General features: G+C 46.1%; 1 protein-coding gene across 29 annotated transcripts in view; it reads left to right on the forward strand.

Annotated features, from left to right (window-relative positions):
- Gatad2a (GATA zinc finger domain containing 2A) overlaps positions 1–20,903 on the forward strand; it is a 95,944-nt gene that overhangs the window by 4,309 nt on the left and 70,732 nt on the right. For 11 of the 29 annotated variants that reach the window (XM_087587773.1, XM_087587783.1, XM_087587778.1 and 8 more), the window contains exon 1: positions 16,061–16,298. The exons of 16 other annotated variants lie outside the window; for them this stretch is intronic. The gene's annotated coding sequence lies outside the window, so the exon portion shown is untranslated. Of the gene's footprint in view, positions 1–16,060; positions 16,299–20,903 lie in introns of those variants that run through there. 2 more of the 29 variants (NM_001436779.1, NM_001436783.1) reach the window with 1 other exon arrangement.

Genomic DNA, 20,903 nt, shown 5'->3' on the forward strand with positions numbered 1-20,903 from the left:
CAAGGAGAAAGCTATTAGTGTGTAACTATGTATGCACACCTGTACTCTTTTATTGTTATGTATGTATACATGTACATCTGTCTATCTATCTGTCTACTATGAATGAATGAATGAATGAATGAATGACAGGGTTTCTCTGTATAACCCTGGCTGTTCCAGAACTCACTCTGTAGACCAGACTTGTCTTGAACCCAGAGATGGCTTGCCTCTGCTGGGATTAAAGATATGCCACTATGCCCAGCTTTTTCTTTTCTTTCTTTCTTTCTTTTTTAAATGTTTATCTATGTGTGTCTCATTTGTATATAAATTGGAGTGCATCAGAAAAGGGAGTTGGATCCTCTGGAACTGTGGGTATTGGGAAATGAGCTTGGGTTCTGTGTAAGAGCAGTAAGTGCTCCTAACTGCTGAGCCATCTTTCTATTCCCCCTCTTTTTTTTAATGCATACCCTTTTTTTGTTGTTGTTGTTTTTTTAAGATTTATTGTTTATATGTGAGTACACTGTCTCTTTCTTCAGACAGACCAGAAGAGGTCATTAGATCCCATTACAGATGGTTGTGACCCACCATGTGGTTGCTGGGAATTGAACTGAGAACCTCTAGAAGAGCAGTCAGTGCTCTTAGCCACTGAGCCATATCTCCAGCCCTCTCTTAAAAAAGGTTAACAGGGGGCTGGAGAGATGGCTCAGTGGTTAAGAGCACTGGCTGCTCTTCCAGAGGTCCTGAGTTCAATTCCCAGCAACCACATGGTGGCTCACAACCATCTGTAATGAGATCTGATGCCCTCTTCTGGTGTATCTGAAGACAGTGGCAGTGTACTTATATATAATAAATAAATAAATCTGTTTAAAAAAAAAAAAAAAGGTTAACAGATTAGCCAAGGGGGCTTCACCCTAAGGATTGATTCTATTCTAAAGCTAACCCTTATATTTGCCATTGTACCCAGACTCATGTGTGTTAAGCAAGTGCTTTTTTACCATTGAACTGCACTGAGCTGTATTCTCAGTCTTTAAATATTTTTTAAGCATTTTAACTTTTTTTTTTTTTTGTTCTTTTTTTTTTTTTTTTTTTTCGGAGCTGGGGACCGAACCCAGGGCCTTGCGCTTCCTAGGCAAGCGCTCTACCACTGAGCTAAATCCCCAACCCCTCATTTTAACTTTTTTAATTTTATGAATATGGTATTTTGCCTGCCTGTTAGTGTGGATCACATTGATATATATTCAAAAGAGGGTGTTGAATTCCTAAAACTGGATATGGAGGTGGTTGTGAGCTACTGGGTGGTTCTGGAAGCTGAACCTGGGTCCTCTGAAAGATCAGTTAGTATTCTAAACTACAGAGCCATCTCTCCACACATACACCCCCAATTTTCTATTGTAGTTGTGAGATAGAATCTTGATATGTTTGTTGTTCATTCTGACCTTGAAGCTCATTCTAGCTCAGAAAGGCCTTGATCTTGGAATCCTTCTGCCTCAGACTCCTGAGCAACAAATATGGACTCGTGTCTAAACAGCATATAGCCTGGTTAAATTTCTATTCTCGGGGTTGGGGATTTAGCTCAGTGGTAGAGCGCTTGCCTAGCAAGCGCAAGGCCCTGGGTTCCGTCCCCAGCTCCAAAAAAAAAAAAAAAAAAAAGAAAAAGAAAAAAAAATTTCTACTCTCATTTTTTGGGGAAGGGCATGGTTGAGACAAGGTCTCATGTAGCCTCTGGAGTCATGCTTGCTCTGTACCAAGACCAGCCTCAAACTGCTGATCCTCTTGCTTCCCATCTTCCCAGTGTTGGGATGAAAGACCAATGCTACCATACTTGGCTTTCTCACCTAATAACAGCACAGTTGTGGTCTCTGTTGTTGGGGGTTGGGGGGGTCTTAAACTACACCCATATCATAGCAGGATAATACCTCCTTTTTGGAGGTTTCCCTTTTGATGCTTTAAGGGGCTTCTTTGTCCTAGTTGTGTGGTTTACCAAGTTATAGCACAAACCCAGCATGTTACTAAAGATTGGAGTACACTGCTACTAAAGATTGGAGTACACTGCTGTGAGTGAAAGTGAAGACCGGCCTGCTGCCAGGAGGTGCTCATAACTTGAGGGAAGGAGTGAACCTGAGGTAGTAGACTACTAGATGATCAGCACAGGTTGCTTATGATGCTCATGAAGTTAGGGCCCTGGCCTGGACTCCCAGACCAGAAAACATTCTGCCAAGCTAAATATCCTCAGAGAGAAACAAATGTTGGGAGTTTTTCAGTTTTTCTGTGTTCTGTTACCAGATGTGAGAAAGATTTGCCATGTGGCAGGCACTTGTGTTTGCTTTGGCCTTGGCATCTCCTTCCGTCAAATGGGGTAATTTGTGAGTGAAGGGCAAGTAGAGAGATGCATAACTAATTAGACCGGAGGCAAAATAGAAGATAATGAACTAGAAGAATTGTGGGAAGCCAAAAAGTAGGTGAGCTGCAATCTTAAAGTACCCTGTCCCGTTTTGAAACAGTATAGGATGTGGAGCAGTTACCTGGTAAGTTACAGAACTTGAAAAATGAACCTTTTTCGTGATAATGGATCAGACAGATTTGGGAACAAAAGACTGGGAAAGTGTTGTACAAAGGCACTTAACTACACATAATAATAGTACTTTAAGAAGACCCGTTGTAAGGCTTACTGCCCAGGAGGAGACTGGAAGTCATCTGAGCTCTGGGATCTAGCTCTAGAGAGTTGCGATGCTAACCCCAGTCCTGGGGCTGAGAGGAAACTAGGAGAAGGTGGATTGGGAATGAGAGGGCAGGACAGTTGCATGCATCCTCATCTCTGCTTTTTGGGATAGGTACTCACTACGTAGCCCAGACTGGCCTCATGATCCTCTAACTTAGGAACCTTCTGTCTCCTGAGGGTGGAGATTACAGGCATGTGTCTCCATGCCCACATGGGATACTTTTTTTAGTGGATTTTTTTTTCTTAGTAATTAGTGAAAGCTCTATAATCATGGTGGGTGAATAGTGTGGCAACAGATGGATAAAACCCAGGGGGGAAATAATGAGTGAAAAATCTGAACCAGGCCCTCCAATGTTGGAAACAAGTCAGTCTTTTATAGCTCAAGCTGACTCTAAACTCCACACCTAGCCCAGAATGCCCTTCATCACTGATCCTTTTGTGTCTACTTCCTTAATGCTGGAATTACAGAAGTCTAACAGTATGTTTAGTGACTTTGGCCTTTTTTTATGGGAGGGGGAGGCAGTGTCTCACATAAAATTAGGATTGTCTGTCAGTTTGTCATTTTATCTGTGTAAACAGGGTATTAATCTGTAGACCTGACCAGCCTTGACTACCTCTGCCTCCTAAGTGCTGGTATTAAAGTCATGCCTGGCTTGACTTGACTTTTAAGCTCCCCTTCCCTGAGGGTGTTTCTTTGTGTAGTTCTGGCTATCCTGGAACTAACTCACTTTGAAGACCAAACTGACCTCAAACTCAGAGATCTGCCTGTCTCTGCCTCTTGAGTCTTTTAACATTTTAAGTAATGTCTACTAATCTTAAACTTTGAAAAGGGTTTTGGTTTGATACATTAAAAACAATTTTTATTTATTTCAGATGGGGTTTTTCACTGGTCACAGTAGGGTTGTTTGGTTGGCCAGGGAGCCCCAGGGATGTGCCTATGTTCACCTCTCCAGTGCTGGGATTAGAGGGTTCTTCACCATGCCTGGCATTTTGAACCTAGATTTTAGGACTGGAAGACAGGGGCTTACTGTGTCATCCAGGTTGGACTCAAACACATGGCAATTCTGCCTTAGCCTCTCTAGTGCTGGAACTGCAGGCATGAGTCATTATGTAAGCTAGCTTATTTTTATTTATTTAATTAAAAAGCGTGTACACGCACGCGTGTGCATGTACGCGTGTACACGTGTACACGCGTACACGCGTGTGTATAATCAACTTAGGGAATTCACTCTTCTCCTGAAATTACACTGTCTCTTGAGCCACAAATGTTGCTGTTGAATGGGTAGCCCCTCCACTGTATCTATTTATCTAACAGGAAAATTTTCAAATTTTTTTCCATTTTAAGGATCTTTACAGCAATAAAAAAAAGCCTTGGGTAGGTAGAACCAGTATTGGTCTAGGTACTTTTTTTTTTTTTTTTTGAGCTGGGGACCGAACCCAGGGCCTTGCACTTGCTAGGCAAGTGCTCTACCACTGAGCTAAATCCCCAACCCCGATCTAGGTACTTTTATTTATCAAATATGACGTGGCTATCGGGCAGTGCTGAAATGCATGCATGTGGGTCCAAATATTGCCCCTGTCCTGCTCCAGCCAAGGAAATGTTGATTTATATAGCTGAAATAGCCAGGGAAGTCAGGGTTTCCTTCCTGCTGCAGACAGCACTGGGGTATTTGTTCCCTGTGGGATGCTGAGGATAAGAAATAAGGAGCCTCTTTGGGAACTGGGAAATGACTACTGTATGGGGTGGAAGTCTAATGAATGAGGTGTTATTTGTAATGTCCAGTGTCATGGCCTGGCCCTGTTTGCAATCCCACCCTTTGTGATATATCACAGAGTATGGATAGATTCCTTATAAACTGGCCTGTAAAGGTTACATGAGTAATTAAGGAAGTGTTCTAGCCAGCACTTGGGAGACTGAGGCAGGGGGATTGTAAATTCAGCCTTGGCAATATAATGAGCGTTCTTACTCTCTGTTCTCCCACAAAAAATGAGCTGCTATGGCAGGTTTCTGTTTGCCATCAATAAGGTGGATTTATTTTATTTAAATTACACACATTTAGCTGTTGTGGGAGGGCATATAGTCAGAGGACAACTTTTTCAGTAACTCCTCTTCTTCCACCATGTAGGTCCCAAGGATTAACCTCAGGTTGTCAAGAAAATAAAGTGTTTTTATTTATTTATTGAGGTTCTAAGGATGAGGTCTTAGGCTCTCAGTCTCACTAAGCAAGTAGTGTTACTATTGAACTACATCTCTAGCACCATTTAAAATATTTTAAATTATATTTATATATTTATTGATTGATTGGTGATTTGTTGAATGATATAGGGTCTCACTATATCCTTAGCTAGCCTGGTACTCACAGAGATCTGCTTGCCTCTGCTTCTGGAGTGGTATATGTCACTGGATGTGGTACCACACACCATTAATTCTAGAACTTGAGAGACAGAGGCAGGCAGCCCTGAGTTTGAGGCCAACCTGGTATATGGAGTAAGTTCCTAGATAACCACAGCTGCATAGAGACCCTGCTTCAATATTAATTATTTAAAAGCAGATTTATGTGTATGGGTTGCATTAGGATTCTCTAGAGTAACAAAGCTTATAGAATGAATTTCCCCCCCACCCCTCTCTATATCTGGCTGCAGTCCAGATAGTCCGACAACGCTGGCTGGGAATCAAAAGTGTAAGAAGCCAGTGGCTGCTCAGTCAACAAGACTGGGTGTCTCGGCTGCTCTTCAGTATGTGCTGGAGTCTTGAAGGGAGCTCCAGTGCCAGTGAAGGAATGGATGTGCCAGCAAGCAAAGCGCAAAAGCTCTTCTTCCATTGTCCTTATATAGGTTCCCAGCCGAGGGTGAGGCCCAGATTAAAGGCGAGTCTGCCCACTTTAAAAATTCAGGATCAAGGGGCTGGGGATTTAGCTCAGTGGTAGAGCGCTTGCCTAGGAAGCGCAAGGCCCTGGGTTCGGTCCCCAGCTCCGGAAAAAAAGAACCAAAAAAAAAAAAAAAAAAAAAATCAGGATCAAGGGGTTGAGGATTTAGCTCAGTGGTAGAGCGCTTGCCTAGCAAGCTTAAGGCCCTGGGTTCGGTCCTCAGCTCTGGGGGGAAAAAAAAGCCGAACACCAAAAATTAGGATCAAAGGCATGGCATATGCCTTCTCTCAAAGGTCCAGATTAGAAATGGATTCACCCACTTCAAACCAGGAAAAAAAATCTCTTACAGGTACGCTGTTCATTTCTGCATTGTAGTCAAGTTGACAACCAAAAATAGCCGTCACATGGATGTTTGGCTTATCTGTACCACATGTGTTCCTGGTACCCAAGAAGGCCAGAAGAGGGTTTAGGATCCACTAGAAATAGAGTTACAGATTTTTGTTAGTTGCTGGGAATTGAACCATCAACTCCAACCTCAGGAATGCCTTTCAAAAAGTTATTTTTGTATGTGTTCATTTATTTACTTATTTATTCTGTATGTGTGTGGGTGTTTAGTGCATGCCATGGCATGTGCGTGGAAGTCAGAATCTGAGTATCAGCAGTCTGCCCTTTTCTTTCTTTCTTTTTTTTTTTTTTTTTTTAGTTCTTTTTTTTCGGAGCTGGGGACCGAACCCAGGGCCTTGCGCTTCCTAGGTAAGCGCTCTACCACTGAGCTAATTCCCCAGCCCCCAGTCTGCCCTTTTCTGCTATGTGGGCCCAGAGGATGAGCTCAGATTGTTAGGCTTGGGGCAGCAAGACCCACTGAGCCATCCTGCCACTCCCCCACCCTCCTGCTATTAAAAAATAATGTAGGTCTGGTGATGTAACTGCAGAGCATGCACAAACCCTAGATTCAGTCCTCAGCACAGTTTAAACTCAGTGTAACTGATGCAAGGGGATCAGGAGTTATTGGCTACATAGAAAGTTTGATGCTTGAATGAGATACAAGAGGCTGGGAGACCTTGTCTCAAACAAATACTTAACTTAGTTTGAATTTAAAAATTGGAAGTGTGGCGTTTATTGCTTGATGTAACTTCCCATGCCGGCAAAAATCTCAAGAGTGTTTGCCTGCCTGAAGTGAGCCCTGGGTCTCACCAGTTCGGAAGTGAGCAGAATGGTGGCTTTCACTGAGCTGCCAGCCCAGCTGCAGACAAGGAGACAAGCCTCAACACCATGGGATTTCCTGGAGGTTACCCCTTGATGCTGCAGCCAGTCTCATTGGGAGCCTGAGTGTCTATTTCTGGGAGGTTTCAAGATGAAACCTCACTGCTTCTCTAACTTCCTCGCCTAGCTTCTGTTTCTTCCCTGGAAACAGAGGCCAGGAGGCTCTGTGGCATTTGCAAGGTTTATGATGGCTTTTGGCAGTGGTTGATTCATGGTAACTGGCTGAGAAACCAGAGAATCTGGGGTAGTCAGTGAGAGCAGAATGCTCAGCTTTGAACCTGTGGAAACCATCATGCTGTGTGTTTGAGTTCTATGGCATCCCTTTAGGCAGAGGTATTAAAGTAGTTAAGAGCTAGGGGTTGGGGATTTAGCCCAGTGGTAGAGCGCTTGCCTAGCACTTCCCCAGCTCCGAAAAAAAAAAAAGAAAAAAAAAAGAAAGTAGTTAAGAGCAAGTAAAGTCTTTTTCACACTGAAGCTTTTTTCCTTTTTTTGGTGGTGCTGAGTGTGGAACCCAGAGAACTGCTCATGTTAGGCAAGCCCCAAGAGATATAGCTACTTTCCTACTTGTACCTTCTTACTTGCTTTCATTAATTTTTTGAGACAGGGTCCTGCTGTGTTACTCAGGCTGCCTGGGACTCCATCTTTCTGTCTCTGTCCCCTTTTGACTACAGGGTACAAAATCTTCCTTTGTTGCCCAGGTTGATTTTCAAATCCTGGGCTCAACTGATTTCCCACTGTAGCTGGGACTGTAGGACTACCTAGTGGTTTTTTGTTTGTTTGTTTGTTTGTTTTTTGTTGTTTTTAATTAGTTTATTTTATTTATATGAATATACTGTAGCTGTTTTCAGACACACCAAAAGAGGGCATCTGATCCCATTACAGATGGTTGTGAGCCGCCATGTGGTTGCTGGGAATTGAACTCAGGACCTCTGGAACAACAGTTAGTGCTCTTAACCTCTGAGCCATCTCTCCAGCCCAGTTTTTTCTTTTTTTCTTTCCCTTCTTCTTTTTTTTTTTTTTTTTTTTATTCTTTTTTTCGGAGCTGGGGACTGAACCCAGGGCCTTGCGCTCTACCACTGAGCTAAATCCCCAACCCTCTTTTCCTTCTTCTGAGGTTCTTGCTATTACCCTTGGAATTCAGGAACCTTTGGGATTACCACCATCCTTGGCTGGCTTTAAACTCTCACAGTTCTGTCTTATATCTACAGTTCTGAGATTATAGTGGGCACTACCCTATTAGCTTGAAATAAAAAAAAAAAAAAATCAGGGCTGGAGAGATGGCCTGATGCTTAAGATTGCTTGCTGCTCTTCTAGAAGATTCAAGCTCAGTTCCTAATACTTAGGTTGTTTACAGCCACCTATAACCTCAGATCCAACACTCACTACTGGCCTCCTTGGGTATCCTATAGACAGACATGGGTTTGGTAGTGTACACATTAATCCTGGTACTTGGGAGACAGAGGTAGATTGATCTCTCAGTTTGAGGCCATCCTGTTTTACATAGTATGACCCTGTCTAAACCCCCCAAAAGTATTTAAAAAATATTAAGAAATTCAGACAAGGAAGATTACTAGACATTATCATCTGACACAGAATCTCTGACCCAAACTCACTATGGAGTCCCGGGGAAGCTTGAACTGCTGCTCCTTTTGCCTCTTCCTTCTCAGGGCTGGGATGCCAGACACGCACTATGGCAGTCCCAGGGACAGAACACAAGGTTTTGTGTGTGCTGATTGAGGATTCTACTACCTGAGCCCCTTGGCTGTTGCTGATTACCTGGGGAAGGTGAGGGTTCCAGTAACTGCCTGCCTTGTCATGTATTGTAAAGTTAAGAGTACATGAGGTGGGGTTGGGGATTTAGCTCAGTGGTAGAGCGCTTGCCTAGGAAGCGCAAGGCCCTGGGTTCGATTCCCAGCTCCTAAAAAGAACCAAAAAAAAAAAAAAAAAGTGCATGAGGTTCCCTTTACCCTGATGTCACTCTGTTCTATCTGAATAGGAAGGTGCCGTTTTGACATTGTTGTTCTGGGGTGAGGCTGGAAGTCTCAGGCTTGATGTTAATCTACCCAGGTCAGTGATTGGACAGATATTTGTTTCCCTTAAGTATGGACTGTGTCAGGGCTGGAGTCAGAAAGCAGGTGGGTTCTCATTTAGAGAACAGAAGTGGAGTGTGTGAGGGGAGTAGAAAGAGGACTGTAAAGGAGTTCCTGATAGGCCTTTTTCTGTTTTCCTTCCTCTTAACACGATTTGGGAGATGGAGAGAAAGGCCCACCCTGGAAGTGGCTATGAACAAGTCCAGTCACTGTGCTTGTGACTAGCTCCCATCTCTTGGTTCCTGTTGCCTGTGAGTGGATACTAGCTTCCTCTTTATTTTCTGTGCACTCTGAGAACTCTGTGCAGACTTAGTTCTTACACCCCAATTTAAGCACTGAAAATCCTTCTTTGTGAAATGGCATGTACCCACAAACCCAGAGACCCTATGGGACAGGGTGGACAACCAGAGCACTGGTGTCCTGTTGTGATATCACCAGGTTACCTTTTGAGGGGCTACCAGGGAGGTGTTATTCCAGAGGACCAGCAATTCCTGGCACCCACATGACAGCTCACAACTGTAACTCCAGTTCCAGGGATTCCAAACCCCTCATACAGACAAGCATGCAGTCAAAACACCAATGCATATAAAAATAAAAATAAGGTTTTTGTTTGTTTGTTTGTTTGTTTTTTTGTTTGTTTTTTTTTTTTTAAGATTTATTTTATTTATTATATATAAGTACACTGTAGCTGTCTTCAGATACACCAGAAGAGGGCATCAGATCTCTTTACAGATGGTTGTGAGCCACCATGTGGTTGCTGGGAATTGAACTCATGACCTCTGGAAGAGCAGTCGGGTGCTCTTAACTGCTGAGCCATCTCTCCAGCCCGGGTTTTTTTTTTTTTTTTTTTTTTTTTTTTTTTTTTTTTTTGGTTCTTTTTTTTTCGGAGCTGGGGACCGAACCCAGGGCCTTGTGCTTCCTAGGCAAGCGCTCTACCACTGAGCTAAATCCCCAACCCCTAAAAATAAGTTAAAAACAAAAAAAGAATACTTACTGCTTTTCCAGGGGATCCAGGTCTGGTTTCCAGTACCTTCATGGCAGCTCACTATCATCTGTAACTCCAGTTCTAGGGGATCCAATACTGTCTTAGTCAGGGTTACTATTACTATGATAAAACACCATGACCAAAGCAGCTTGGGGAGGAAAGGGTTTATTTACCTTACACTTCTTACATTAATGCTTACACTATTAGCATTAATGGCAAGACAGGAACTCACATAGGGCAAGAACTGGAGGCAGGAGCTGATGCAGAGGCCATGGAGGGATGCTGCTTACTGGCTTGCTCCATATTGATTACTCAGCCTGCTTTCTTACAGAGCCCAGGACCACAGCACAGGGATGGCCCTCCCCACAATGGGCTGAACCCTCCCTCATCAATCAGTAATTGAGAAAATGCCCTAGAGATTTGCCTAAACCCAGTCTTATGGAGGCCTTTTCTCAATTGAGTTTTTCTTCACTCAGATTAACCTAGATTGTGTTGAGCTGACATAAAACTAGGTAGTACACATACTCTTTTTTGGCTTTTACACATGGGACACATGCCAGGAAATACATGCATACATATATATATTCCCAGAATTATAAGTGTGAGTTACTCTAACCAGCTGGTCTCAGACTCTTGAATTTATTATTTATCTGTAGTGCTGGGGTTGGACCCCCTGAGTTTTATCTCCTATTCTCAGGCTCTTGAGTTAAATGATCTTCCCTCCTCTCGAACAGCTGGGTCTACAGTCATGTGCTGTCATGTTCTGTTACCAGCCCTATTTTTATTTTCTTGGTTCTGGGGATAGAACCTAGTTCTTCACCCATGCCCAGCATGATGTCTACTTTATTAATGAACAGTAGCCTGGCCCTACCACTAGTGGTTTTACTTATTTTTTTGTTAAATAGATATAAAATTCTGGATACCCGGAATGCTTTCCATAATTCATCTGATAGGAACTTCTTCAAATGTCACATCATTAGAGAAGGGCTTAGCTTTTCCTATGTGACCCAACCTTCCTGTTTTTCATTTCTTCCTTCATTCTCTTCTCCTCTCCCCTCATATGGGGATGCCTTATTCTGTATGCCTTGATCCTGAAAACCTGACTGGGATGTTGAAAGAATGAGGAAAGAACAGACAGACAAGCTGGGATCAGGTGGGCTGTGCTTGTTCCGATTAAGGTCATCTACTGTATAACAACCTGGCACCTTTGGGTGTTTCTTTTGTATAGCACAGAGGGGTGGAGTTAGCTAGTCTGGGTAGGAGGTTCAATAGGGGAGCAGTCTCATTTGCAACCCAGAGGAGGAAGATGTATGCGCTAGTTTTCGAAAACACTGCCAGCATTTAAACTGGAACCAGAGGTAGGCTTTGCCATCCCTCTAACCTAACCCTGGGAGAAGGTTTTATCAATTCCCATGGCTTCTGGGGCATTGGCTCCTTCATGTGGCTGTGCCCATGCCAACAATATACATCCACTGAGGACTTCATCCACTCTTTACACATTCACCCAGGACTTTCTCAGCTCTCTATAGTGGAAAAAGATCTTAGGGCCTCCACATGAATGGCCAGCCCACTGCCCTCTAGCACTAACCTAGTTTTAGCTTTCTTTTTTATTTTGAAACAGGGCTGTCTAAATGCCAGACTTTGGGAAAAGGAATTTCTTGAGAGACCTGACATTGTCTTAAGTTACCCAAGCTGGCTTTGAACTCACTTTTCTAGTCTAGACTGCCTCAGCCTCTCTGCTGTCAGGATGGCCAGCCTGTATCCCCATCTAGATGGTTCTTTGGTTCTTCTTTTATGCTGCTGAGAACCAAGGACCTTGAGCTTGCTAGTCACTGGCTTATCTCTTTAGCTGCAACTGAATCTTTTTTTTTAAATACTTTTTCTTTTTTTCAGAGCTGGGGACCGAACCCAGGGCCTTGTGCTTGCTAGGCAAGTGCTCTACCACTGAGGTAAACCCCCAACCCGCTGCAACTGAATCTTAGCCTCCCCTTCTCTCTTCCTCTTTTTAGTTTTTTGAGGCAGGATCTCATATAATTCAAGGTGGCCATGAACTCCTGATCCTCCTTCCTCTGCTTTCTGAGTGCTTGATGATGTTTGTACCTGCTGTCCTCAGTGTTTATTAAGAATGCATCTGTAAACTGGGGTCATTCTATCTTTTTTTTTTTTTAAGATTTATTTATTTATATGTAAGTACACTGTAGCTGTCTTCAGACACACCAGAAGAGGGTATCAGATCTCATTACAGATGTTTGTGAGCCACCATGTGGTTGCTGGGAATTGAACTCAGGACCTCTGGAAGAGCAGTCAGTGCTCCTAACCACTGAGCCATCTCTCCAGCCCCATTCTTTCTTTCTTATTCTCCATCATCTTCTAGAGCATGCTCCTGTTGGCCTATCACCTTCGATGCTATTGGTACCAGTGTTCTTTCTACAAGTTCTTTTTTTTTTTTTTTTCTTTTTTTCGGAGCTGGGGACTGAACCCAGGGCCTTGCGCTTGCTAGGCAAGCGCTCTACCACTGAGCTAAATCCCCAACCCCTTTCTACAAGTTCTTGACCATCAGTTAGGAATGCATTTTAAGTTTTGTTCACCAAAAACTTGAATGGAACTTTCTTTTTTTTTTTTTTTTTTTTTAATTTCTTTTTTTCGGAGCTGGGGACCGAACCCAGGGCCTTGCGCTTCCTAGGCGAGCGCTCTACCACTGAGCCAAATCCCCAACCCCGAATGGAACTTTCAGTAGAATAGAAAAGTGCAGTGTCCAGCTGAGTGTGGTGGCTCACACCTTTAAATCCAGCACTAGGGAGGCAGAGGCAGATAGACCTTTGAGTTTGAGGCCAGCCTGTTCTACAAAGCAAGTTCCAGGACAGCCAGGGCTACACAGAGACCCTGTCTCAAAAAAACAGAGAGAGGAGAGAGGGAGGGAGGGAGGAGGAAGAGGAAGAGGGGATGAGGAGGAGGGAGAGAAAGAAGAAAAAGGAAGGAAAGAAAGAAAGGTGCAGTGTCTCCAGTATTCAGCAGCATACCCTGCACTGTTCCAGTGCTCCTGCACTTGCTGTGGATTCTTGAGCCAACCCCAGCTTCTGCTATGAAAGGAGACCCAAACTTGGAAATTTAGCCCCCAAGTTTTTTTCTTTCCTTCAGTACCTTCATTGTGTAGGAACAGGCTCAGATGTTAGTTTATTTAATAGTGCACTAAAAGATAATTAGACTATTTTTTACAGTGGTTGGGGAGTAAGGAGGCTTGGCTATTATTAGTAAAGTGTTTTTTTTTTTCTCCCTGGGCTTCAGGCATGTTGGGCAAGGTCTCCACTGTTGAGCTTCAACCCCTGCTAGAGAAGTAAGTGTTTTGAAAGTGGTTCACTAACATTTTTTTTTTTTTCCAGAGCTGGGGACTGAACCCAGGGCCTTGTGCTTGCTAGGCAAGCGCTCTACCATTGAGCCAAATCCCCAACCCCGGTTCACTAACATCTTAAAGTGGTTCACTAACATCTTGTTCTTAGGGCAGAGAAAGCAGAGGAAAACATGGTTGGTAATTAGGGTGTCTGCAGCTTGGACAGTGTTGTGAGCAGCTTCATAAAAGTCAGCCCAATGCATCAGGGCAAGGAGATTTCCATTCAAACAGCCAAGCCATAAAAGGACCCCCAAAGAGGCCTGCTCCCACTGCCGCTTCATCATTTGTGTTCCTAGCTCCGTTTCCGTCATAGAAGGAAACCCTGTTGTGTTTTACCTTTGCTCTCTACCCAATATTTTCTCAGCTAGAGAAGTTGACACTGTCCTCTGGAGCAGCCCCCTGTCACCAGTCCAAAAGGTTGTGTCATTAGCATGTCACAGCTGATGCCTCCTTTAAACTGGACAGTTTGTCACCTTGGTGGCTCACAAAGGGCTCAACAGTTTAGACTCTGGAATCTACCCTGGCTTGGAGTTTCAGGGTTCCCATTTGACCACACTTGGTTCAGTTCATGGTTAATTAAGTTGGCATTAATCGGAACCAGGTGAGGTAACATTTTGCTTGTTTTGCTGTAATGCACACCATCTGATTAAGCACTGTGGCATCAGTGGCTCTTAGAGCAACAATGCTATGTGCAGTGGAAGCCCTGGATTCTGCCTACCTATCCTTCCTTGTGCAGGGATGAAACAGGAGGACCGGGACAAGTTTAAGAGCTTTTTTGTTTGAGCAGAAACATTTGCATTTCTTTTCCAGGTCCCTCACTGATTGATACTTTGTATCTTTTTGAGGTTGAAGAGTGCCTCTCTCGTAAGATACTGCAAGGTGTTGCTTTTAACTTGGAAGGTTTAGGTATGAGTAGGGGTCAATGACCAAGTTGCCAACTGTGAAACTCCACAGAAATTCTGACGGACTTTGGGAAGGCAGCGTTGAGGATAAGAATTTTTTAAATTTTTCAAATTTGGGGTGAGACCCACTTATGGGTTAAAAGTATTTTGATGTTTTTCCCAACACAACAGAAGCCATCAGATTACGTTAGTTGTTGTGCTGTAACACATTCCAGTTATGTGAGTTACAAAAAGGCACTTCAGTTTTCAGGAGTCCAGATGTCTGTCTCACCACCATTTTAAGCTGGAATAGGAACATGGCAGGAGTCACTGTTTCAGTGATTCTGATATTAACAACTACTTTGTGACACTAGGCTCTCTTTTTTCTTTTTTCATTTTGTTTTTTTCCCCTCAAGACAGAGTTTCTCTGTGTAGCCTTAGCTATAGTACAGGCTGGCCAGGAACTCATCTACCTACCTTGAGGTCTGTCTGTCTTTCTTTCTGTTTTTTGTATTTAAAAATTGATGTCATGAGTGTTTTGCCTGCGTGTGCATCTGTGTACCACATGTGTGCTTGTTGCCTGAGGAGGTGAAGAGCCTCGTGTGGGTGCTAGGAATAGAACCCATGTCTTTCACAACAAGAAGTACCCTTAACCACTGAGCTAATCTTAAGCCTTGGACTTTGTTTTCTTAAAGTTTCTTTCTTTCTTTTTTTTTTTTTTTTTTTCTTTTTTCCGGAGCTGGGGACTGAACCCAGGGGCTTGCGCTTGCTAGGCAAGTGCTCTACCACTGAGCTAAATCCCTAACCCCTTCTTAAAGTTTCTTTATGATGTGTATGAGTGTTTTTCTGCTGTACTAGGTATGTGTTTAAGGACAGAAGGCATAGATCCTTATGGAAGGTTGTAAGTCACCATGTGGGTGCTTTGGTCTTCTGCAAGAGCATCCAGTAGTACCTTTAACTGCTGAGCCATTGCTCCAGATGTTTTTTTTTTTCAGAGCTGGGGACCGAACCCAGGGCCTTGTGCTTTCTAGGCAAGCGCTCTACCACTGAGCTAAATCCCCAACCCCTCCAGATGTGTTTTTTAATTAACATATTTTAATTGAGAGTGTGCTCGAGTCAGAGGACAACTTTTGTGTATGGAACTGAGGTCGTTAGGTTTGGTGGCAAGCCTCTTTAAACTACTGAGCCATCCTGCTGTCCTGAAATAGGTTTTCTATGAACTTTTTACTTTCCTTGTTGAAATTGTAAATTGGCTTTAGATGCTTCATAACCTCTCCATACTTGCTTCCTTTCTGGTTATTATTGTCTCCTTGGTGTTACTTGAGAGGGTTGAGCGCAGGTTTGTTTTCTTGGAATTCCTTCTTCTACAGAGGCATAGGCCAGATGTGGATTACTGGAAGGGGACAGCTGTCCACCTCTGTATCTGGAGGTGGTTTGGCTCAGTGAGTAGGTTAAACTGTCTGCGGCTGGGGGAAGGAACCGCTGAGCCCATCGCACCCTCTCATTGGACGTCAACACCGAAGTTCCTGAGAGAGAGCCTTGGGAGGCCCGGGGCGCGTGTCTCAGAATCACCAGAGGTGGCCGCGCAGGGCTCGGGCGAGGTCAGCGTGAGTCAGCCCTGGGCGCGGCGAGCTGTTCACACCAAGCTGGCCAGGGCTGAGGGGCGCTTTGCAGCCCAAGCGGGAAACCCATCCGCTTAGCGCAGTGTCGCCCCGGTCTATGGGGCAGGGAGGGCGGCGCTTCCGGGTAGGCCCTCCCAGCCTCGCCTCCAGGGGACCCCGCCCACAACAGGCCCCGCCCATAACGAGCCCCTCCCTTCTCGGGCCCCGCCCATCCGGGCGCGGGCGGGTGGCGTCGCCTTTAAGAGCTCCCCGGTGTTTTGGGGGCCGCGGGCCGGGCGCGCTGACCTGGTGCGCATGTCCCGGGCGGTGACGCCGGCGCCGGGCTCCATGTGTGCGGCCGAGGGGCGCATTATCTGGCCGGCGGCGCGGGCGGGCGGAGCGGCGGAGCGAGCGCCGCGGGCCCGAGCGGCCCCTCAGGCGCAGCGAGCACGCGCGGCCGGCGCCCCCCGCCCCCAGCCCCGTGGACACGCGCGCTACCCCTGGGCCCGGTCGGCGCGCGGCCGGGTAAGTTCCCAGCAAACTTGGCAAGGCGGGGCGGGGGCGCGGGAAAGTGGGAGCGCGGTCGGATTCGGCGAGCTGCGCTGCGGTTCGCTTCGCCTGCGCCGCTGGAAAGTTCCCTGCCGCCCGCGCACGTGGGGCTTGGGTCCGGGGTCCCGGGAAGTGGCCGATCCGCCTCGCTACCTCCTGAGCTTTTCAGGCTGGCAGGCCGCCCCAATGGGGGCGGCGGGCGCCCAGCACGTGGGCGAGTGGCGTGGGGTGAGAGTCCACGCGAGGGTCGGGGGTCCCGGCCAGGCGGCGGCGTTGAATCCGGCGGCGGCTGCTGCGGCGGCGGCGGAGGCGGCGGAGGATCCCGTGTCAGAATAAGAGTCCCCGCGCGCCCACGCCTGCAGGGCCGCCCCCCCCCCACACCGTCCTGCTTGCGCTCGCGCCCTTCCTGCTTGACCCCGGGCAGCCACGGGACCCTTCCCCCTCTCTAGGTTCCTGGCTTCCTCGTGGCCCTCCACTTTAAATTTGCCTTCGGGTCTACGATGTGGCTCTAATAATTTCTTTTTTCTTCCACCTGGAACGGGTTGGCATCAGTGACTAGACAGCAGCAGCTGGCCTTTTAAAGGGATTAATGCCAAGAATCGGAATTGATCACTTCAACAAGGAAAGGCTTCTGGGCAGGCCTCAGCCTCAGCAGGACACCGATATGGTCCGCGGTCTCCGGGACCCAGAAATGAATGGGACCCCCTCATTAGGACCAGTATGGCAGTCTGTGTGGTGTGTTTCCTCCCCACCCCTGCAGTTTAGCAGAGTTCTACGTACCTGACCCACTGCAGGTAGTTCACCCTTATCTTGGGGCTTTGGATTCTTTAGGACAAAGTCCGAGGGAGTCTCCTGAGTCTTACTTTTTTTTTTTTTTTTTTTTTTTTTTTTTTGACGGCATTAACTTCTTTTTGTCTTCTTGGAGTAGGCAGCACTTCCACGTCCCTGTTAATGTGTGTCCATTCACAAAGCGATAGATACCTGTTGTGGACATAATCCTGTGTGCTGAGTCTGAGTCTCCCTCTTGTTCTGGTCTCAGCCTGCTGTTTGGTGGTTACAACTTTTCTTTAAAGCAACATTACACCACAACACTGTGAATACCCTCCAGCCTGTAGCTTATGCCTGGCTCAGTGTGTCTGGGCAAGTTTCCCTTGCAGGTATAGTGAGTACCAAAAATGATCCCTCAGATGTAGGGTGTGTAATACCTAATTTCCAGTTGAGTTACAGCTTCTACAGGTCCTGCCGTTCCCTCCGGGCTGCTTAGTGGAGGGGCAGTGATTGTGCATTCCCTTTCTGCATCAGAACTGGGGAATGATGCTGTTTTCAGCCTGACTGTAAGACCTCCCCCAGCTCCGGGACTTTAGGCAAGCTTCTTGTACCTCTGCAGTGTTATCTGATGACAGAACACTGTGCCAGCTTTTCTGTGTCCCTGGAGAACAGAATCCAGCTGGCCTTTGAGGGGCACAGTCACCAAGCTTCTGTCTCAAACCCACAGTTCTCTACAGGAAGCAGTTAAATGTGGGAATTGCCCACCCTCTATTACCCTCTCTCTATCCACCTCTTATTCTTCATTAAGTTCTGAAATATTTTAAAAAAACAATGTTATTTTTTGTGTGTTTGTACTTATGAGCATCTGTGGAGTCAGGACAACTTTCAGGAGTTGCTTATCCTTCCACCATGTGGGTTCGAGAGAAAGAGCTTGCATGATGAGGCTTCCGGGCAAGTGTCTTTTCCAGCTGATCAACAGGCCAGCCCTCTCTTTAATTCAAAGATTGCCTTTCCCTTGGAAGCTATGTAGTTCAGGAAATGGGAGCATTTGTGCATTACTGATTGATCGCTATGCCTTGTTAGTTCCACTTTGATGACATTTCTTTAGTGTCATGTCATCTCTATTAATGTGTCATTTGATAGGTCCTGTGATGAAGCATGTTGTGATGGTGACAGATCTTTATAATGCCTGGGTACAAGCCTCCTTGGGAAGCTTTCTGGAATCTGTTGTGTCTGTGTGCTGCCCCACCTCCACCCTCAGTAAGGAGCTATTTTGTGTTGGTTTTGTTTCTTTTTGAAGCAGGGTCTCACTCTAGCTAAGGTTGGCTTGGAGCTCACTATATAGCTTAGGTTGGCCTCAAACTTGTTACAATCCTCAGCCCTTCTTTGAGTAATAAAGCCCATCCTTAAGACTTAGATGTTCAGTTCTCCAGTAGCTGTCTGACTTGTTCTGCATCATTTATTCTGTGAATTTCTGGCATTGCAAGTAGTTATTTGCAGATTGATTTATTCAGTGCATATCGGTGTGCATACTGTGCCTCTGGCTTTATACTAGGACTCCCTGCTTAGAGAGGTGCAGTGAGATTAGTGGGCCAAGAAAACTTGGGGACAATGGGAGAAGGGCTATATGACCTTGTGGACCTGGTATGAGAACTTTTTCCCTTTTTTGGGGTCACAAAATAAGTAGAGATTGAGTACATCAAGAGCAAAAGGAAGTTTCTGGGTAGAAAGTACTTGAACTGAAGGCAGCTGGAATTGTGTTCTCTCTCTCTCTCTCTCTCTCTCTCTCTCCCCCTCCCTCTCTCCCTCCCCCCCTCTCCTCTCTGCGTGTGCGCACCTCCGGCTCTGCTGGCACTGCAGCAGCCCCATCCCCAATAATAGGCTTGGCAGGCTGGCAGCAGGTATTTCCCCTGAGAGCAGTGGGAGGTATCAGTGGAGCAGACAGAGCCCAGGCCAGACCTCACTTACTAGATCTGAACAGACAACTGAGAGGTGGTTTCCCACTCAGCTCCACACTCAGCAGTGGTAGCCTTTTCGGGAGAAAATTAAGATCTTGACATGAACAGTCTTGGTGTTCAGGCCTTTCTGAGAGTTGAGTTTAAGACTGCCCCAGCACAGCAGCTGAGTGCCTGAATTTTGAGAGTCTAGTGTTTTTGTGCCTTACAGGGAGCGGCAGGACTTTTTTCTTTGCCCTCGTAAGTGAAGTAATTTATGCTCAGCGTAGAGAGCTGGGAAGATTATGAAACGGGCTGGTAGGTGCAGTCTTAGAGGAGCATGGCTGGGGTTTCCTCCTAAGAACCAGAAGAACAAGTTGTTAGCACCACAGTTTGAGGCTGAGTGTGGTCATGGTCAGTATGGATGGAGCTTCAGGAGGTGACAAGACTGTCAGGTAACAAGACTTCATCGTCACCTGAACAAAGTGACCTCTTTGGATTGAAGTACTAAGGTAGTGATTGAGCTAATCAGCAAAGTAGATGTCGCCAGTCTTGGGGAAAGAAGAGTGCCTGTTCTGCTTGGCACTAGAAGGCTCCTGCCAACGTGGACCAAGACTTTCCGGTCAGGAGAATGTCAGGCTCAGTCCCCGTCACTCCCCCTCCCCGAGCTTTCCAGGCTATATTTGTGACCTCTTTTTGTCTGATGAAAATGTAGGTTACTCTTTTAGAAGACAAAGAATTTATTTTAGTGGAATACCTGTAGGTAGACTAAGGACGGCCCTCAGGTTGCCCAGCCAGGACCTCTTGTCCTGTGTGGGCTGCACTGGTCTTCTGTCTTCATCTTCGAAGAAGTACTTGTTGTTTCCCAGATGAGATCCTTAGGGATTTTTGTTCCATATTCTGTTCTACTTTCAGTTCTGGGTTCTTTATATGAAAGATAAAGATGTCACCTATGTCAGGGCCCAGAGCATCCATCTGGGCTGGGGGATGGGGAGGGAAGAGGAGCTCCTGGCAAGCTGAGGTAGCTGTGGGGGGGAGGAGGTTTGAGGTTGTAGGACCCTTGGGGCTACTTGTCCTCAAAGATAAGCCAGGTACCCCCAGATGGAAGTGGGGCTGGGGAGAAGGCAAAGGCCACTTACTTGTTTTAAGGATTTGTTACCAACTCTAGCAGTTCTTTCCAGCCCTGAGCCTGACCCACCTGGCTAGTTTGGTAGGTCTGTTCCTACAGCCGACCTGAGCTGGTGCCTTTGAGTGCTTTGGGCTGCTGGATGGCCTGACTTAGCCGGCTCTGCCAGGGTGTGAGCTCCGCCTGCCACTTGCAAGTGACTGCTGCTGAACCGCCCTTTGGTCTCCTTTTCTGGAAAAGGGGTGGTGCTTTCTCTCTGCTTGGAAAGAGTGTGTTAGGAGTTAGTGAGATAAGGAATGCTCACAGTCGCTTCATGCCTGGGGTAGAGACGTGGGCTTCAGCATAGTGGAGTGCTGTTAGGGGCGCCAGGCCACTGTGTACTCCTGTATGGAGCACATTCACCCTGGAACTGATCATCAGATGTCTGTGTGCCCTGCAGAATCTCACCTTAGCTTTGTGTCACAGCTTGGCCTCTTGTTCCATTCAGATGAAGGAGGCAAAGTCCAAAGCCATGAGGAGGTGCTTGAGGGTCACCTGGGTTGTTCTCTGAAGAACTCATACCCCACCTTTCCTTCCCTTTCTTCTTCCCTCCTTCCCTCCCTCCCTCCCTCCTTCTTTCTTTTTGGCTAGTCTCTCAGGCCTCTGGCTACACCAAGTGGCCAGATTGGCTCTGTCCTTGTCAGGAAAGGAGGCAGCCTTCTTATAGAGCCCAGCACTCTAGCTTCAAGGTGGCCTCTTCAGTTTTTACTAGGC

This window comes from Rattus norvegicus, chromosome 16 (assembly GCF_021556685.1).
Source record: "Rattus norvegicus strain SHRSP/BbbUtx chromosome 16, alternate assembly SHRSP_T2T, whole genome shotgun sequence".
NCBI lineage: Eukaryota > Metazoa > Chordata > Mammalia > Rodentia > Muridae > Rattus > Rattus norvegicus.